Here is a 15,949-nt window from a genome sequence, read left to right on the forward strand (position 1 = left end):
GTAGCAAAGGAAGAGAGCAGACAGATGAGGCAGTAGCATAGGAGTAGGACGGGCCGGTGAGGCAGTAGCATAGGAAGAGAGCAGACAGGTGAGGCAGTAGCATAGGAAGAGGACGGGCAGGTGAGACAGTAGCATAGGAAGAGAGCAGACGGATGAGGCAGTAGCATAGGAAGAGAGCAGACAGATGAGGCAGTAGCATAGGTAGAGAGCAGACAGATGAGGCAGTGGCATAGGAAGAGTACGGGCAGGTGAGGCACTAGCATAGGAAGAGGACGGGCAGGTGAGGCAGTAGCATAGGAAGAGGACAGACAGATGAGGCAGTAGCATAGGAAGAGGACGGGCAGGTGAGGCAGTAGCATAGGAAGAGGACAGACAGATGAGGCAGTAGAATTGGAAGAGGACAGACAGGTGAGGCAGTAGCATAGGAATAGGACAGACAAGTGAGGCATTAGCATAGGAAGAGGACAGACAGGCGAGGCAGTAGCATAGGAAGAGAGCAGACAGGTGTGGCAGTAGCAAAGGAAGAGAGCAGATAGATGAGGCAGTAGCATAGGAAGAGGACGTGCAGGTGAGACAGTAGCATAGGAAGAGGACGGGCAGGTGAGGCAGTAGCATAGGAAGAGGACTGGCAGATGAGGCAGTAGCATAGGAAGGGGACAGACAGATGAGGCAGTAGCATAGGAAGAGGACGGGCAGGTGAGGCAGTAGCATAGGAAGAGGACAGACAGATGAGGCAGTAGCATAGGAAGAGAGCAGACAGATGAGGCAGTAGCATAGGAAGAGGATGTGCAGGTGAGGCAGTAGCATAGGAAGAGAGCAGACAGGTGAGGCAGTAGCATAGGAAGAGGACGGGCAGGTGAGGCAGTAGCATAGGAAGAGGACGGGCAGGTGAGGCAGTAGCAAAGGAAGAGGACAGACAGATGAGACAGTAGCATAGGAAGAGGACGGACAGGTGAGGCAGTAGCATAGGAAGAGGACAGCCAGATGAGGCAGTAGCATAGGAAGAGGACGGGCAAGTGAGGCAGTAGCATAAGAAGAGGACGGACAGGTGAGGCAGTAGCATAGGAAGAGGACAGACAGATGAGGCAGTAGCATTGGAAGAGGACAGACAGGTGAGGCAGTAGCATAGGAATAGGACAGACAAGTGAGGCATTAGCATAGGAAGAGGACAGACAGGCGAGGCAGTAGCATAGGAAGAGAGCAGACAGGTGTGGCAGTAGCAAAGGAAGAGAGCAGACAGATGAGGCAGTAGCAAAGGAAGAGGACGGGTAGGTGAGGCAGTAGCATAGAAAGAGGACAGACAGATGAGGCAGTAGCATAATAAGAGAGCAGACAGATGAGGCAGTAGCATAGGAAGAGGATGTGCAGGTGAGGCAGTAGCATAGGAAGAGAGCAGACAGGTGAGGCAGTAGCATAGGAAGAGGACGGGCAGGTGAGGCAGTAGCATAGGAAGAGGACGGGCAGTTGAGGCAGTAGCAAAGGAAGAGGACAGACAGATGAGGCAGTAGCATAGGAAGAGGATGGACAGGTGAGGCAGTAGCATAGGAAGAGGACAGCCAGATGAGGCAGTAGCATAGGAAGAGGACGGACGGGTGAGGCAGTAGCATAGGAAGAGGACGGACAGGTGAGGCAGTAGCATAGGAAGAGAGCAGACAGATGAGGCAGTAGCATAGGAAGAGGACGGGCAGGTGAGGCAGTAGCATAGGAAGAGAGCAGACAGGTGAGGCAGTAGCAAAGGAAGAGAGCAGACAGATGAGGCAGTAGCATAGGAGTAGGACGGGCCGGTGAGGCAGTAGCATAGGAAGAGAGCAGACAGGTGAGGCAGTAGCATAGGAAGAGGACGGGCAGGTGAGACAGTAGCATAGGAAGAGAGCAGACGGATGAGGCAGTAGCATAGGAAGAGAGCAGACAGATGAGGCAGTAGCATAGGTAGAGAGCAGACAGATGAGGCAGTGGCATAGGAAGAGTACGGGCAGGTGAGGCACTAGCATAGGAAGAGGACGGGCAGGTGAGGCAGTAGCATAGGAAGAGGACAGACAGATGAGGCAGTAGCATAGGAAGAGGACGGGCAGGTGAGGCAGTAGCATAGGAAGAGGACAGACAGATGAGGCAGTAGAATTGGAAGAGGACAGACAGGTGAGGCAGTAGCATAGGAATAGGACAGACAAGTGAGGCATTAGCATAGGAAGAGGACAGACAGGCGAGGCAGTAGCATAGGAAGAGAGCAGACAGGTGTGGCAGTAGCAAAGGAAGAGAGCAGATAGATGAGGCAGTAGCATAGGAAGAGGACGTGCAGGTGAGACAGTAGCATAGGAAGAGGACGGGCAGGTGAGGCAGTAGCATAGGAAGAGGACTGGCAGATGAGGCAGTAGCATAGGAAGGGGACAGACAGATGAGGCAGTAGCATAGGAAGAGGACGGGCAGGTGAGGCAGTAGCATAGGAAGAGGACAGACAGATGAGGCAGTAGCATAGGAAGAGAGCAGACAGATGAGGCAGTAGCATAGGAAGAGGATGTGCAGGTGAGGCAGTAGCATAGGAAGAGAGCAGACAGGTGAGGCAGTAGCATAGGAAGAGGACGGGCAGGTGAGGCAGTAGCATAGGAAGAGGACGGGCAGGTGAGGCAGTAGCAAAGGAAGAGGACAGACAGATGAGACAGTAGCATAGGAAGAGGACGGACAGGTGAGGCAGTAGCATAGGAAGAGGACAGCCAGATGAGGCAGTAGCATAGGAAGAGGACGGGCAAGTGAGGCAGTAGCATAAGAAGAGGACGGACAGGTGAGGCAGTAGCATAGGAAGAGGACAGACAGATGAGGCAGTAGCATTGGAAGAGGACAGACAGGTGAGGCAGTAGCATAGGAATAGGACAGACAAGTGAGGCATTAGCATAGGAAGAGGACAGACAGGCGAGGCAGTAGCATAGGAAGAGAGCAGACAGGTGTGGCAGTAGCAAAGGAAGAGAGCAGACAGATGAGGCAGTAGCAAAGGAAGAGGACGGGTAGGTGAGGCAGTAGCATAGAAAGAGGACAGACAGATGAGGCAGTAGCATAATAAGAGAGCAGACAGATGAGGCAGTAGCATAGGAAGAGGATGTGCAGGTGAGGCAGTAGCATAGGAAGAGAGCAGACAGGTGAGGCAGTAGCATAGGAAGAGGACGGGCAGGTGAGGCAGTAGCATAGGAAGAGGACGGGCAGTTGAGGCAGTAGCAAAGGAAGAGGACAGACAGATGAGGCAGTAGCATAGGAAGAGGATGGACAGGTGAGGCAGTAGCATAGGAAGAGGACAGCCAGATGAGGCAGTAGCATAGGAAGAGGACGGACGGGTGAGGCAGTAGCATAGGAAGAGGACGGACAGGTGAGGCAGTAGCATAGGAAGAGAGCAGACAGATGAGGCAGTAGCATAGGAAGAGGACGGGCAGGTGAGGCAGTAGCATAGGAAGAGAGCAGACAGGTGAGGCAGTAGCAAAGGAAGAGAGCAGACAGATGAGGCAGTAGCATAGGAGTAGGACGGGCCGGTGAGGCAGTAGCATAGGAAGAGAGCAGACAGGTGAGGCAGTAGCATAGGAAGAGGACGGGCAGGTGAGACAGTAGCATAGGAAGAGAGCAGACGGATGAGGCAGTAGCATAGGAAGAGAGCAGACAGATGAGGCAGTAGCATAGGTAGAGAGCAGACAGATGAGGCAGTGGCATAGGAAGAGTACGGGCAGGTGAGGCACTAGCATAGGAAGAGGACGGGCAGGTGAGGCAGTAGCATAGGAAGAGGACAGACAGATGAGGCAGTAGCATAGGAAGAGGACGGGCAGGTGAGGCAGTAGCATAGGAAGAGGACAGACAGATGAGGCAGTAGAATTGGAAGAGGACAGACAGGTGAGGCAGTAGCATAGGAATAGGACAGACAAGTGAGGCATTAGCATAGGAAGAGGACAGACAGGCGAGGCAGTAGCATAGGAAGAGAGCAGACAGGTGTGGCAGTAGCAAAGGAAGAGAGCAGATAGATGAGGCAGTAGCATAGGAAGAGGACGTGCAGGTGAGACAGTAGCATAGGAAGAGGACGGGCAGGTGAGGCAGTAGCATAGGAAGAGGACTGGCAGATGAGGCAGTAGCATAGGAAGGGGACAGACAGATGAGGCAGTAGCATAGGAAGAGGACGGGCAGGTGAGGCAGTAGCATAGGAAGAGGACAGACAGATGAGGCAGTAGCATAGGAAGAGAGCAGACAGATGAGGCAGTAGCATAGGAAGAGGATGTGCAGGTGAGGCAGTAGCATAGGAAGAGAGCAGACAGGTGAGGCAGTAGCATAGGAAGAGGACGGGCAGGTGAGGCAGTAGCATAGGAAGAGGACGGGCAGGTGAGGCAGTAGCAAAGGAAGAGGACAGACAGATGAGACAGTAGCATAGGAAGAGGACGGACAGGTGAGGCAGTAGCATAGGAAGAGGACAGCCAGATGAGGCAGTAGCATAGGAAGAGGACGGGCAAGTGAGGCAGTAGCATAAGAAGAGGACGGACAGGTGAGGCAGTAGCATAGGAAGAGGACAGACAGATGAGGCAGTAGCATTGGAAGAGGACAGACAGGTGAGGCAGTAGCATAGGAATAGGACAGACAAGTGAGGCATTAGCATAGGAAGAGGACAGACAGGCGAGGCAGTAGCATAGGAAGAGGACAGACAGGTGAGGCAGTAGGATAGGAAGAGGATGGGCAGGTGAGGCAGTAGCATAGGAAGAGGACAGACGGGTGAGGCAGTAGCATAGGAAGAGGACAGGCAGGTGAGGCAGTAGTATAGGAAGAGGACAGACAGATGAGGCAGTAGCATAGGAAGAGAGCAGACAGATGAGGCAGTAGCATAGGAAGAGAGCAGACAGATGAGGCAGGAGCATAGGAAGAGGACGGGCAAGTGGGGCAGTAGCATAAGAAGAGAGCAGACAGATGAGGCAGTCGCATAGGAAGAGGACGTGCAGACCACCTTTACTCCACACACAGAGACGTAAACAAAGCTCTCCCTCGCCCTCCATTTGGCAAATCTGAACATAATTCGATCCTCTTGATTCCTTCTTACAAGCAAAAACTAAAGCAGGCAGTACCAGTGACTCGCTCAATACAGAAGTGGTCAGATGACGCGGATGCTACGCTAGAGGACAGTTTTGCTAGCACAGACTGGAAAATGTTCCATGATTCATCCAATGGACCACCACAGTCCGTATGCCCAAGAAAGCGAAGGTAACATGTCTAAATTATTACCGCCCGGTAGCACTCACATCAGTAGCCATGAAGTGCTTTAAAAGGCTGGTCATGGCTCACATCAACACCATCATGCCAGAAACCCTAGACCCACTCCAATTTGTATACCGCCCCAACAGATCCACAGATGAGTCAATCTCTATTCCACTCCACAATACCCTTTCCCACCTGGACAAAAGGAACACCTACAGTGGGGAGAACAAGTATTTGACACACTGCCGATTTTGCAGGTTTTCCTACTTACAAAGCATGTAGAGGCCTGTAATTTTTAGGGTAGTGCTTATGGTTCACTTCTTCACTGTGGCCAAGCTTCCTGACATCCAGCACCTACAGTATGAGTTGGGATGAGTTGGACTGCAGAGTGAAGGAAAAGCAGCATATTTGGGACCTCCTTCAAGACTGTTGGAAAAGCATTCCAGGTGAAGCTGGTTGAGAGAATGCCAAGTGTGCAAAGCTGTCATCAAGGCAAAGGGGTGCTACTTTGAAGAATATAAAATGTATTTTGATTAAACTCTTTATTTGGTTACTACATGATTCCATGTGTTTATTTTCATTGTGTTGATCTCTTCACTATTATTCTACAATGTAGAAAATACTAAAAATAAAAACCCTTGAATGAGTAGGTGTGTCCAAACATTTGACTGGTACTGTAGGCCAAGCTCGGCATTTGAGCTTGTTGATCTATTATCCCTTTGCAGTGTGACTGGAATAGAAAGGCTATCTGGAAAAAATGCATTTGGAAAGTATTCAGACCCCTTGATTTTTACACTTTGTTATGTTACAGCCTTATTCTAAAATTGTTTAAATTGTTTCCCCCCCTTAATCTACACACTACCCCCATAATGACAAAGCAAAACAGGTTTTCTGAACATTTTGCTAAAATTAAATAATGAAATATTACATTTACATAAGTTTTCAGAACCTTGACTCAGTATTTCAAAGCACCTTTGACAGCGATTACAGCTTTGTCGTTTTGGGTATGACACTAGAAGCTTGGCACACCTGTTTCTGGGGAGTTTCTCCCATTTTTCTCTGCAGATCCTCTCCAGCTCTGTCAGGTTGCCTGGGGAGTGTCTCTGCACAGCTATTTTCAGGTCTTTCCAGAGATGTTTAAGTCTGGGCTCTGGCTGGGCCACTCAAGGATATTCGGAGACTTGTCCCGAAGTCACTCCTGCGTTGTCTTGGCTGTGTGTTTAGGGTTGTTGTCCTGAGCAGGTTTTCATCAAGGAACTCTCTGTACTTTGCTCCGTTCATCTTTGCCTCGATCCTGACTAGTCTCCCTGCCGCTGAAAAACATCCACACAGCATGATATTGCCACCACTCTTCACAGTAGGAATGGTGCCAGGTTTCCTCCAGACATGGCACTTGGCATTCAGGCCATAGAGTTCAATCTTGGTTTCATCAGACCAGAATCTTGTTTCTCATGGTCTGAGAGTCTTTAAGTGCCCTTTGGCAAACTCCAAGCGGGCTCTTATGCCTTTTCCTGAGGAGTGGCTTCCATCTGGCCACTCTACCATAAAGGCCTGATTGGTGGAGTGCTGCAGAGATGGTTGTCTTTCTAGAAGGTTCCTCCCCAGAGGAACTCTGGAGCTGTCAGAGTGACCATCGGGCTCTTGGTCACCTCCCTGACCCAAGGCCATTCTCCCCCGATTGCTCAGTTTGGCTGGGTGGCCAGCTCTAGGAAATGTTTTGTTGGCTCCAAACTTCTTCCATTTACAAATGATGGATGCCACTGTGTTCTTGGGGACCGTTGATGCTGCAATGTCTATGCTTCGACACAATCATGTCTCAGATCTACGGACAGTTCCTTCAACATCATGGCTTGGGTTTTGCTCTGACATGCACTTTATGACACTGTCATGAAGCGTTATGACAATCAATCATATAATACCAATCACATGCCCTTATGTCAGTCATCAGTCACAAAGAGGGTGTCTTGTCCTGCTCCTGCCTTCATCCCAGTCATCAGCAAGAGAGCATTATTATGGCAGGTTGTTGGCAGTTATGACCGTGCCAATGTGTTATGATGCCGGGTGTCAGTATCTTCCAATCATCTACCATGCAATGACACATCACACAGAGAAATAATGTTCATATGAAGAGAATGGATCAAGTTTTTTTTATATATATATATGGTTGGGCCTTGCTGCACATCTTAATTCCAGGCACACTGCTGGTTGTGAAAGGCTCTCCCTTTGTCTCAACTCTCACAGTGATGTATCATGCCACCACTGTGCCTTACTATGAATATAGTGCACCCGTTACTAATGCTTCCGAATGTGTTACTCCATTGCATGACCAAATCCCCAGGTGTCACAAATGACCTTTTATCCATTTCCTGACTAGATCAGCCTGCGCTTCCAGGATGGAAGCTCCTCAGTACCTGCTTCCACTGTGGGTCTGGGATAGATTAAAGAATGTACCAGGCAATAAACATTGAGCCCCTTTGTCTTGGCAGCAGTAGAATACCTATTACAGTGGAGAAGTATGTGAACCCTTTGGAAATACCTGGATTTCTGCATAAATTTGTCATAAAATTTGAACTGATCTAGGTCACAATAGACAAACAGTCTGCTTAAACTAATAACACACTGACAATTATATGTTCATGTCTTTATTAAACATACCATGTAAACATTCACAGTGCAGGTTGGAAAAATTATGTGAACCCTTGGATTTAATAACTGGTTGACCCTCCTTTGGCAGCAATAACCTCAACCAAATGTTTTTTGTAATTGCAGATCAGACCTGCACAACGATCAGGAGGAATTTTGTACCATTCCTCTTAACAAAACTGTTTCAGTTCAGCAATATTCTTGGGATGTCTGGTGTGAACTGCTCTCTTGAGGTCATGCCACAGCATCTCAATTGGGTTGCGGTCAGGACTCTGACTGGGCTCATTATATGTCCGTTATTCATTAAAATGTTTACTCCCCGTACCTGCTTCATCTCTCCAGCGTCAGTACATGTGACAGAATGAAGCAGCCCAGATGTAGGTTTGGTGGAGGAGCCCAGATGTAGGTTTTTATTCCGGGCACAGACTGAGCAGGCTGATATGAATTCCCAAGTGTCACTCTCCATGGTGGGCCACCAAAATCGCTGATGCAGGAAGGCGATTGTCCGGTTCATGCCAGGGTGACAGGTGAGGTGAGGTGAGTGGGCCCACTGAAGAACCTCAGAACGAACTGAATCTGGCACAAACAGATCCTTACAAGGGCTGTTTCTAGGATCAGGCTGGTTTAGCTGAGCCTGATGAACACGGGACTCAATCTCCCAGGAGACGGCAGCAACGATGCAGGAGGATGGCATAATGGTCTCAGGCTCTGAACTTTTGTTGTCTGCGGTGAACTGACGAGAGAGGGCATCAGGCTTGGTATTCTTAGATCCAGGGCGATAAGTGAGTGTGAAGTTGAATCTTCCAAAAAACAATGCCCATCTGGCCTGCCGACAGTTGAGACATTTGGTGGTCTGGATGTAGGCTACATTTTTATGATCCATCCACAGAAGAACTGAACCCTCTAACCAGTGACGCCACTCCTCAAGAGCCAGCTTAACAGCCAAGAGTTCCCGGTTGCCAACGTCAATTTCTCTCGGCAGGTGCCTTCTTGTCCCACAAGGATGGAGCTTCTGATCCCTGGGAGAATGTTGAGACAGAACTGTACCTACCCCGGTGTCGGAAGCGTCCACATCGAGGACAAACTGGAGTTCTGGGTCTGGCTGGGTAAGGATAGGAGCAGAAGTGAAGCGGTCCTTGAGTTCCCAGAACGCTGCCTCTGGCTCAGGGGACCAATGGAATGTAGTGGAGGTTGAGGTGGGAGGAGCTGCCAAACGACTGTAGTCACGGATGAATCGTCTATAAAAATTGGCAAACCCCAGAAAACGCTGTAACTGCTTCAGATTTGCGGGCACAGGTCACTCTGTGACTGCCCTAACCTTGGCAGGGTCCATTCGTAGCTCTCCTTGAGCAATAATGTAACCTAAGAAGGACACTGATGTAACATGAAACTCACATTTCTCAGCATTGACAAATAGCTCATTCTCCAATAGCCTTTGGAGAACTTGGTGGACGTGTTGCTTGTGAGACTCAATGTCCTTCGAAAAAAATAAGAATGTCATCCACATAGACAAAATCAAAACGCCCAATTACATCCCTCAGGACATCATTCACCAGGCCCTGAGAACAGTGAGGCCAAATGGCATAAAGAGGTACTCAAAATGTCCTAGTGGTGTTTTGAATGCCGTTTTTCACTCGTCTCCCTCTCTGATGCAGACAAGGTGGTAGGCATTCCGGAGGTCCAGTTTAGTAAATACTGTGGCACCATGGAGTGGGTCAAAAGCAGAACTGATGAGTGGCAAGGGATACTTATTCCTGACGGTGATGCTATTCAACCCACGGCCTCAGTGACCCGTCCTTCTTGACAAAGAAAAATCCAGCTCCCACCAGAGAGGAAGATGGCCTGACTGTGATATTCTGGAGTAACAGAAAACAGGTCTGGGGGTTCTGGAATGCAGACAAGGCAGGAGGAAGGGCAGAATGTAGACAATTAGAATGGCAACATATACTCCAAGTAGTAGTAACCCTTCCGGTAGACCAGTCAATCTGTGGGTTGTGTAGCTTTAACCATGGATGGCACAGAACCAGAGGTGAGCGAGCACAGTAGATTATATGGAAACTGAACTTTTCCTGGTGATTACCAGAGAGACGCAGGATAACAGGAACAGTTTTCTCCAAAACACGGAAGAGTACTTTTCCATTGAGAGCTGTGGCTTCCAGAGGTGAATTGAGCAAAACAGTGTCCAGGCCCAACTGTTTAAGAACCCCTCGGTCCAGAAAACTCTTGTCGGTGCCTGAATCAATGAGAGCAGGCAGAGGAAAATCCTGGCTCTGCCATACAGGGTTGGCCTCAAGCAGGGGTCTGGGAGATGATGGGCAGGCGATTTGGCTCAACAGTATATCCCCCACTACTGCTGAGCCCTCTTTTGCTGGACACCGGGTACAAGTAGAGACCAGGTGACCAACCTGGTCACAATACAGACAGCTCCTAGTACTGATACGCCGCTGCCTCTCCTCTGGAGATAGACGAGTCCTGCCAAGCTGCATGGGTTCAGGATTGGAACCTGCCTGGTGATGTGATGCAGTTGGAGAAATTGAGCAAGACACCGAAGTAGACGTTATGGGACCTGCAACCCTGCCTCCCCTCTCCCTCCGATGCTCACGGAGATGGTTGTCAATACGGATAGTGAGAGAAATTAGCTTGTCCAGTCAATCAGGCTCCTCTCTGGATACCAAATCGTCCTTGAGGGTCTCCGTGAGTGCGTTCCAGAATGCTCCCTGAAGGGCCTCGTCATTCCAGCCGCTTTCTGCGGCGAGGGTGAGGAACTCACATGGCATCACAACCACACTCTAAGAATCTTGACGAACGGACAGAAGTCGTATTGCAGCAACCTTTTCACAGGCCCGGTCGTCGAAGACCTTCCTCATCACCTCTGTGAATCCACTGAAGGAGAAGCAAATAGATGACTGTCTCTCCCAAACCGCAGTGGCCCAGGAGAGCGCTGCACCCCGAAGGCAGCCAATCAAAAAAGAAATGGCGCGTTCACTGGCATAAGAGTAGCGCTGTTGCTCAAACACTACTGAACATTGTACAAGGAAGAATCTGCAAAGCCCAAGATTGCCATCATAACGCTCAGGAGTTGGAACAAAATGCTCTCGGAGTCGAGAAGAGGAACTGGAGAATGGTTGTGACTTCTGGGCGGAGGTTCGGACCTGTAGGTCAGACAAGCTCCGTGAAAACTAATTTAAAAGTTATCCAGCAAGGTTTTTAGTGCTTGGTCATGTTGATCCAGTAGGGTGCCTTGACCAACAAGAATTTGGTGAAGCGTTGAAGAGTCTGCTGGGTTCATCGTTGGCCAGATCGTACTGTTACGATGAGCGAAGGGGGGGGAACTCAAGAGCAGACTCAGCAGAGGAAGCCGGGATGAATGCACAAAATGTTTATTGAACACAGCAAATGGGGAGTGCAGAACCGGGGCAGCTCAGATGTTTAGCAATAACCAGGAGTGTAGCATGAGGTTGGAGTTGGCAGCATGGAACAGGTCCTGTGGGGAATCCAAGGTAATGGTGGTTAGTAATATCCAGAGCAAGGTGGTTGGTGGTGAGATGGGGAACAGGACACAGGAGCCAGAGACAGAGCGGTACTGCAAGTAGAGGACAACAATTATGTAAGTCAGAGAAACAAGCACATCAGTGCAAACAGGATCTAGAGGAAAGACAAAAGGCTAGAATCATAACTAACTGGTAGAGATTACGATCTGGCAGCGTGGAGATGGCAGGCTTGAGTATATGTAGAGGTTTTGATTATGGGACAATATGCAGCTGGGATCTGACTGCAGCCCACCTGTCTCCAACCACACAATCACACCAAGATAGAGAGAGAGAGTATACAGGGAGAGAATTGAAGGTTAGCACAACACTGGATGGACACCAGAGGTCGTAGTGGGAGCAGATCTGACAGTTGGGTGATGCAACAAGACCGCTTCAATTGGTGGACAGATGGCCTAACATTTTCCTGCAAAATGTCTTGATAAACTTGAATACATTTTTCCGTCTATGATAGCAAGCTGTCCAGGCCCTGAGGCATCAAAACAGCCCCAAACCATGATGCTCCCTCCACCATACTTTACAGTTGGAATGAGGTGTTGATATGCTGTAACTTTTTTTTCTTCTCCACACAATGTTGTGTGTTCCTTCCAAACAACTCATCTGTAGTTTCATCTGTCCACATTATATTTTTCCAGTAGCGCTGTGGAACATCCTGGTGCACTTTTGCCAGCTTCAGACGTGCAGCAATGTTTCTTTAGGACAGCAGGGACTTATTTTGTGGTGTCCTCCATGAACACAATTCTTGTTTAGTGTTTTACGTATCGTAGACTCGTCAGAGATGTTAGCATGTTCCAGAGATATCTGTAAGTTTTTAGCTGACTCTCTGGGATTCTTCTTAACTTCATTGAGAATTCTGCACTGTGCTCTTGCTGTCGTCTTTGCAGGACGGCCACTCCTAGGGAGAGTAGCAACAATGCTGAACTTTCTCCATTTATAGACAATTTGTCTTACCGTGGACTGTGATGAACATCAAGGCTTTTAGAGATACTTTTGTAACCCTTTCCAGCTTTATGCAAGTCAACAATTCTTAGGTCTTCTGAGATCTCTTTTGTTCGAGGCATGGTTCACATCAGACAATGCTTCTTGTGAATAGCAAACTCAAATAGAGCTTATATATATATATATACATATATATTTTTTTAATATGACAGGGTAGCTCTAACCAACATCTCCAATCTCGTCTCATTGATTGGACTCCAGCTTAGCTGACTCCTGTCTCCAATTAGCTTTTGGAGATGTCCTTAGCCTAGGGGTTCACATACTTTTTACAACCTACACTGTGAATGTTTAAATTATGTATTCAATATAGACGAGAAATACAATTTGTGTGCTATTAGTTTAATCACACTATGTTTGTCTGTGACTTATATGAAGAACAAATTTGATGACCAATTTATGCAGAAATCCAGGTAATTCCAAAGGGTTCACATTTTTTCTTGCCACTACATGGTTGAACATTGTGTTTATAGCACAGGTTATGGGTGTCGTGACGTTGTATTAGTTAATGTGACGACTGTTGCTCATCGAATTATTAAAGTTTCTAATTGCGTGATTAACTGAATCAAGCAATTATTAACTCATTAACCTGGGGCACCATGGGACAACTAGTTTTTATTGAGTTTCTATTTCCCGAATTAACTCAAAGAACATCAGAATATCGATTTTACAACAGCCGCTAATTAACCAGTTACCTCTACAATCTGGTTCTGAACGTCGTATAGCCCGTGAATCTGCACGGACCCGGGTCTCACCAATGAGTTCGTACCACACCAATCTTAGTTGAATATTTATTTACTAAAAAGCTAAAATGATGATAGAAGATACACATAGACAAAACACATTATAGGCTATTGATTAGAACTTAGTATAACAGACCAACACACTATGGCATGTGTTACCCAACATGGGGATTTCAAAGAGAGAGAAAAAGAGAAAGTACATGAGAGAAATATACATTTGGGTGAGTTTGTCAGCTATGCTTATTCTAACCCTAGCCTTGCCCCAAACTGCCACTCTTATGGGTCAGAATATAATGATGTAATTACGTGGGGTAGACCTCAGAGGATTCTCTGCGTGGACCGTTCAGGGGACCGTTCAGCTGCTGGATGACGCACTTCTCCTGCGCACCTCTCTGATCGTCCTCCCGATGTCAGTGTCCTTTTGGCTTAGGAGTCTGTTCCCTCACCCTTGTTCTGGAAGGGCTCTTCTGAGGACAGACAGCTCTGTAGCTCAGAGCTCACAGCATAGGAATGAAACCTTTTAGATACCACGATTCGCTAGGATTGGATGCTAAGGGGATCAGGCTTGAATTCACCCGCTTCGACACAGCTACTCATCCGTAGCTTGGGTAGAAAAGGATTTCTTTGTCTTCAAACTTGTGTTGCGTTCTGGGTTCGTTGACCTTTTAGACCTTGGCTGCAGCTTGGGTCACGTAGTCTTCTCTGTGAATTCTTTACTCACAGGTTTTATACCCTTGGGTCAGAAGTGGGCGTAACCGCCTTTAGGGCAATTCTCTGGGCATACCAAGTTAATGAGGGCAAAGTCTAGATTTCACTCAAATCCAATTTTAGACAACTAACTTAACATTTCATCTTTACCAAAACATTCCCTTTGATTTGGACATTTCCCACACAACGTACAATGTATAAACATCAAACATATACTAGGAAAACTTTTCACGTTACAATGTTTTTGTAATAACGTCATCTATTAATCTTTAATAACAAAACAAAAATGACATACATTTTCATATTCCGTCTATCGTCATGACCACCATTGTGGATGACGGAAACCATTGTTCCAAAGTCTCTTTATTTCATGTTTAATGTTCTGAGGCTGGTTCTCCATAGTAACAGGACAAAATAATTTGTCTGTGGCCTCAGATTTACGAGGGGTGTGAGGAGTCATAAAAACCCCACATCTTCAGACCCCTAGAAATCTCCTTCTCTGTTGGGGTTGAGAGATAATCTGTAGGGTTGTGGTCTCCTGTAACCTGACCTGATCAGGACAGTCATGACATGGGCTACAAGGCTCATTCTAATTGAGCATCTAAGAGGTGTCTGGTGTCGTGACAGACAGGGAGGAAACGTTTTACAGGAACTGACATTGTTATTCTCCTGATTGGCTGGTATCCCTAGTCGGCCATGCTCATTGGCTAGGTTGCTGACGCGGGGCGTCAGTGGACATTGTTTAATGTTAAATGAACTCTGGGGAGGTCTCATGCCAGGACTGGGATACTTTAACCCCAAGACAGGATGCAGAAGAACCTTATGTTCTGAGGAGTGAAATTGACACACAGTTGATCATTTTGCTCCTTCACACATTACATAAGATCCACTGTCTTTGAACCCTTAACATGCATGACCAGCACCACAGCCTTACAAGTGGGTGCTACACATTGATAATAGCAACCATACAACTTTTCTCTCCCTCCTGTTCCCAGGTGGCTAAGATAAATCTGCTGTCGGCCCAGAGGCGAGAGAAGCACATCCTAATCATGGTGCTGTCCATGGTGTAGTGCTACCTGTTGTGCTGGATGCCCTACGGCGTCATGGCCCTAGTGGCCACCTTCGGCCGGTCAGGCCTGGTCACCCCTGTGGCCAGCGTGGTGCCCACCGTCTTGGCTAAGAGCAGCACCGTCATCAACCTGTCATCTACGTGCTGTTCAACAACCAGGTGAGAGGGGGCTCTAGAGGGCAGACCAGAGGGACAATGGTGTTCACCTGTCGTGTAGCCTTTTCAGCAGTGGGGTGCCGCTTGTATAGCAGCTTAGACAGCCTTCTATTGCATCCTGGCATGTGAGGCCAGAAAAACAATCACAGACAGCCTTTCAGAGTCATTACTGTGGCTATCATTGAGGCATCATTTTATGTGGGTATCATTATTATTTGTCCTACCATGCTGACATGATGTTTTTGCTAAATACTCTAGTTCAGGTTCAGTGTTGTACTGAACCTGAGTTCAGGTTCATAGACATGATGACTTTAGCTTGACCAGCTAATCACGTCTCTTGTGAGAGCTCGGTTGATCAATGGGGGTTAAAGTGCTTGTCAGTGAAGAGCAGAGAGAGGGTGGGTGGAGTGACACTGCTAATGTCCCTACAAGGACTACTGACAGTGACACCCTGGCTCCTGTCATTGAGAGGACACACTCCCAGGAATTACTTTGCCTCTCAACACCCTCTGCAATCCTGCCTCCCAGATGCTACCAATGTCACTTAAGAATGGACCGGCTGACATAGTTAGTTTGGCAGCTAAAAGCGCTCAGGCAGGCAGGATTTAAAGCTACCTGGCATCCCATCTGTCGTCTCTGGCTGCCCTTGAGCCAAGAAGAGGAGTCAAGTATCAACACAGACTGGATTTAAAATAACTCATGTTAATAGAGTACACATACTAAACTAGAAGTTCAGTGTGTTCTCTTTTATGGATGCTTTGTCAAATGCTATTGCTTCAGTGTGTGTGAAAGAGATTGACACTCAAAGTGGTGTGTGTGTGTGTCAGTTTTACAGATGTTTTGTGGCCTTTGTGAGGTGCAGAGGGGAGCCCCAGTCTGTG

The sequence above is a fragment of the Oncorhynchus mykiss genome, chromosome 25 (genome assembly GCF_057628025.1).
Source record: "Oncorhynchus mykiss isolate SJ-2025 chromosome 25, ASM5762802v1, whole genome shotgun sequence".
Taxonomy (NCBI): Eukaryota; Metazoa; Chordata; class Actinopteri; order Salmoniformes; family Salmonidae; genus Oncorhynchus; species Oncorhynchus mykiss.